The sequence below is a fragment of the Cephus cinctus genome, unplaced genomic scaffold (genome assembly GCF_000341935.2).
Source record: "Cephus cinctus unplaced genomic scaffold, Ccin1 Ccin1_scaffold0126, whole genome shotgun sequence".
In the NCBI taxonomy this organism is placed as follows: domain Eukaryota; kingdom Metazoa; phylum Arthropoda; class Insecta; order Hymenoptera; family Cephidae; genus Cephus; species Cephus cinctus.
In genome coordinates, this window is record NW_014332860.1 from 440,808 (window position 1) to 445,825 (window position 5,018).

The 5,018-nt window shown below is 36.8% G+C and overlaps 1 protein-coding gene and 1 long non-coding RNA gene across 42 annotated transcripts in view; both read right to left on the minus strand.

Moving 5' to 3' along the window:
* Window positions 1-5,018, minus strand: part of LOC107275200 (MAP7 domain-containing protein 1) — a 119,830-nt gene that overhangs the window by 24,631 nt on the left and 90,181 nt on the right. The gene's annotated exons all lie outside the window — the stretch shown is intronic.
* LOC112493673 lies at window positions 1,298-4,209 on the minus strand. The gene is made up of 4 exons (XR_003058240.1): window positions 3,663-4,209; window positions 3,482-3,604; window positions 3,142-3,407; window positions 1,298-2,239 (listed from the first exon to the last, which is right to left on the minus strand). It is a non-coding gene; the product is annotated as an uncharacterized LOC112493673 (long non-coding RNA).

Consider the following 5,018-nt stretch of genomic DNA (forward strand, 5'->3'; position numbering starts at 1 on the left):
ACCCAAAATATTGGGGATCCAGTACATAGGCGTACATTTATATTGCTTCACGATTGGGGAGGATAAAATGTGGCTAATGGAAGAATAGTATTCACGGTGCTTTGCAATTGGCTATGTGTTTTCAAATATTTATCAATGATCTTGCAGACATTTCAGGGTCGATATTACCTTGCGACGAGGATTCAGAGCAGACGCAATTTCCTTGCGATATATCTTCATTTCCATTTAATAATTCCGACACTGAGTACACCTTACCGATGCGGTATACCCGGAGGATCTTGCGAGTTTAAAAATGAAAAAGGATCGTCGTGCTTTTACTTTGACAAGTGACGTAGAGTAAAGTAAGTTGATGCATGTATAAAATGTGGTCGGTGCTCTGCAATGACGTCACATCTGAAAATTTAACACACACAAAAAAAAAAGAGGAAAATAGGTTGACGCGATGCAGGCACCCCTAAGGAAAGAAACGGCTCGAAGAATAAACATGAGTTGAATTTGCATAACGATGCAACGTTGCTGTAACCGCAAAAACAAAGGCGGTCGCAGAGGTAGAGGCATTGGCAACGAAGAGGGGAATCATATGTTTCGGGGTTTCGTTTGTCCTGCCGTGTTGACAACAATGACGTTGGCTTACCCGTGGCTCTAAAGCGTTTTGAATGCGTTATGGTTCTCGCGTAATCCCACGCTTTGCTTTATGTCGGGTCTCCGCGTCATGAATAGTTATGGTGCATGCACCCCTTAATAAGCAAGAACAGCGCCGGAACGCATGAAGTTACTGCGAACTATAAAAACTATAATGATTAAGATTAACATGAGATACCGCAAGCTTTACTTTGGAAAAAGTGTTCTTATCAGAAAATTAATATAGTTATATATCCCACTGAACATTTGACGTAGCCTGGCAAGTAGTACGTGCAGCTTGTATTTGGTAAGATTAAATTCTAGGCGATGCTTATATATATTAAACCTCTTGATGGTCAGAGTATACATATACTCGTATTAAAAATTGTACAAAAAAGTTCTCTTATCAGATATAGATAAAAAAATTCGGTCCCACAGTATACTGTTAAAAAAGTTAAGAAATTTACAACACAAAAGATGAAACTTACTACATAGGTCCATATAATATTTAGAATATAGGTAACGCAAATGAGTATTAATGTAGATTGTTTTGTAAAATTGTAATCAAGCATTAATTTTATTATGCGTTTAGCGAATATAATATATTCGAGTCTGATTATTAATAAGAGGTTGTAAAATAAGAATTTTCAATCAACCGTAATGCAATCATACATTTAGGACTGAAAATTACAATACTTGAATTGTAATATTACTGTTCGATGACTTCACTTTTAATTTACAAGTTATTTAACATTCAATGGTGTTTTTTGAAATATCATAAACGGTTTCCGTAAAAGAGCTTCCTGCACATGTTTATGAATTTTACCAAAGATTTTTTTTAACAGTGTAGAATTATCATTTGCAATAAATCTTCAGTCCGTTGTCAACGTACAAAATGTAAAATAATTGGCATGATATCCTTATGGAGCTTAGGTGCATATACCATCGGATTATTTAATAATTATTATCGAACATGTGCTTGAGCAATATTTCGTTTAGCTAAACAGGCAGAAGGATCAAGCTACTGGATACCATGAGTAATTATTATCGAGATGTGCGTGAATGGCCGCAAATGCAATAGTAAAGTGCACTATGATGTTGGATGGCAAATATTTCAATACGCAATAAGTTAGTTTGAATTATGTCGAATTTGAGGAGTCCGAAATAAATTTATAGCACTAAAGAAGAACCATCGAGAGCGTTTAGCTATTGGCTGTTATCAGTAAATATTCGCTAACGTAGTTAACAATCTTGACGTATCCCCCTGGGAACGAAGTAGAATCAATTCATTATCTAGTTGGAATATAAGTTTACACAAGGACGTGAACGATGATTATTCAAGATGACGGTGGAAAGTTTGCTGTCACTATCCAATAGAGTCAGACATAGCGGGGTAGCTAAAATCATTAATCTCAGGAATTTGCTGTATTCGTCAGACTGATACAAAGTACTCAGTTATACTAAGATATTCTAATAATATGTCTAATATTCGCAATTAGCAGATCTAACTGCGCATTCTCTGTGAAGCCTAATAGTGTTCTAAGTTGGCTGACTAACTGGTACTGTAATTATAGGTTGACGGTGTAGTTTGTTCCGTCTACTGGAGATTCCAAAGGAGCTGGAAGATAACGCAATTTAGTAAGGAAAATGACTAGGCTCGTTTACTTTCCTTTTAAGGGGTTAGGCCACTCCAGAGGCGAATAAAGTAGGCTTATTTCGTGCATTTTTTTCATCGGAACCACGAAATAAATTGGAATTACAAAATAAGACCTTTATTATACAAGTAATAAACTATAAAAAATAATTTTTTCAAAGCGATATATGTTAAAATGGCGACTGTGCAGCATTTCTCCGATGACGCCTTTATTTCTGGAGGGTAAACGGCCGGACCAATAGGTCCTGTAATTTTCAAGTTACGATGAAAAACCAAAGTTTTTTCGAGGGATTTACGAAAATAGCTATAGAAGTACGCAGGATTTTTTTCGATATATTGATTTTTGCCAAAATGGCGCATTTCTCAAAAAAAAAAGTATAAAATCCTATGAAATATCGTCAGAAAATTATTTATAACAAAAGAACTATGCAACATAATGAAAAAATCCTACGTACTGCCGTAAAGAATGTAATTTTAAATATACAGTTGAAATTTGAAGTCAATCGGCCGACATTTGTTTGAGTTATGGTTCCGGCCGACTTGAAAAATGTAGTTTTGAGATAAACGTGTTTAAAGTTTGTAGAAAGTCAGAACATAAATAATGTTTCAATATCTAGAATACGAAAATCGAGTACTCAGGGATTTTTCACGCACATAATCTTTTGTAATATAATTCTATAGATACTGAGGTACCTTTTTAACAAAAAAAAAAAAAAAAAAAAAAATCGATTTTTTGAAAATCCTAGAGTGGCCTAACCCCTTAAGGGAAAGACAAGTTACAGGCACGAGTTAAAAGTAGAAACGACTATCGATGTCGGGCAGTAAAGAAGGCATGAATTCTCGATTGAATTAATGGTTGGACTCACATAGGTCAGACGAGAGACTAATTTATTAAGGTGAAAGAGTCCCAGAGCAGAGTCACTTTAATCAGCGTCGACAATATCTTCTCGTTTCGAGCTACCGAACCAAGAAATAAAATTGTCCATCGTCCATTACTCTGTGAAAGACCAACAGACTTTGGAACAGTTACTTCCGGTCCTTCTAAAGACGGTAGTCCCAATGGCATTGAATGCGCGGTTGACAGGACAATTGAATTCTTTTTTCCTTTCTCTTTCTTCACTTCTGCGCGGTCCTTTAGAAAAGAAAATCAGTAGTGCTATCCCTGATTTCATCATATATGTATATATAACAACTTGAACCATTTACGTCAAATGGAGAAGAGTTCATAAGAGTTCAGAGTTCGCCACGTTCACTCGTCCACTTTGATAAGTTAGCCTTGAATTTGCATTTATGTCCATCCTCCGAATGTGCAAACATCCAGGAGTGATTCTGTAAATTTAAAAAATCATCTTTTACGTTTTTATCCGTTTAAATCTACCGCAGCTACCTTTTTTATTTCTCTGTCCTCATCGATCTCGCCAATACTTCACGTGTCCTTTTAACCACGATTTATCGTGTATTCTCCACGTAATTCGAACATGGTGACGATTTCTTAAAATTCCGTCGAATCCTTCAGCAAATAGAGAGGAGTGCACCGGTGTTTATAGGATTGCATAGGTTGCCTTCTGGGGCTGAATATGAGCAGACGGATTGTCACTTGAAGGTTCAGGAATGAATTTAGGACAGGAAACAGCCTGATTTCAACATCACGAGAATGTGATCTTTCCCGGAAACTCTGAGAGCTAAACGATCTCAAGGAAAAGGGAAAATCGTGCTCGAAAGAAAATTAGCACCCGTCTTTTGATACAATGTCTATTGTACAAACAACTTTAAATCGAGAATCGTCAAAACAACGAATTCAAAATTGTATATTAAAGTTGTATCATTATCAAAGATGCCTATGAGGCTTTAAGACTGAAGAAAAATAAATAAAATTTGCGTAAACATATTTTTAAAGCAAACTGACAATTTGAAACTTACAGTTGACAAATAGTTGAGCGTTTAAGCAGAGCAAAAGAAAGTGAAATTAAAAGTAACTTGAACAATGTTTTGAACTGGTAACAAATATGATTTACGATTGAACAACAATGTATGCGGAAACCAATGAGAAATGTGTAGATACAAATTGTGTGGGGCGCTTCGACACAAAAGAAGGCTTATCTGAGCCTTCAAAGAGCCACCAGTTTCTCTTTCTATAGCACTTCATCCCTCGGTTGCCCGGTATCATACCGAATCCCCAACCATTTCTCACTCTTCCCGAGATGAACAAACACCCCGCCGTCGTATTACGGTACCCAAGGCTTCATTGGCATCCTAGGAAAATTCTAGGAAAATTCTAGGAAAATCCTAGGATTTCCTTTAAACACGCTGCGTCCGGAGAAACATGGTAGCCGTTTTAGCGACATTGGCGAAGAGACAAATAGAAAGGACACAGCTGGTAAGTTCGTGCCACGTTCATGGTTTCGTCCTGTTGGATTTTCTTTGCCAAGACAGAATGCATCTGCATAGTCTTGAAGCGCTGGGAAATACAGGCTCAAATAAATCGTATGTATTTCCATCCAACCGAGGTCGGCTAAATCATAATGGATGCAATTTCAGACCTTTCTGCCTGCAACATTATTTTTCTTATTGCTGAAAAGAAAAAAGGAAACCGAGAGATGCAGATACCGTCTAATACGTACTGTACCAGAAAGTTGTAGAATATTGTCAAATGAATACATAGAAATGGCGAAGGATACAGATAGTCTCCGATGATATTGCTTAGGATAGACATTATTCCCCCCCCCCCCCCCCAATTTCTATT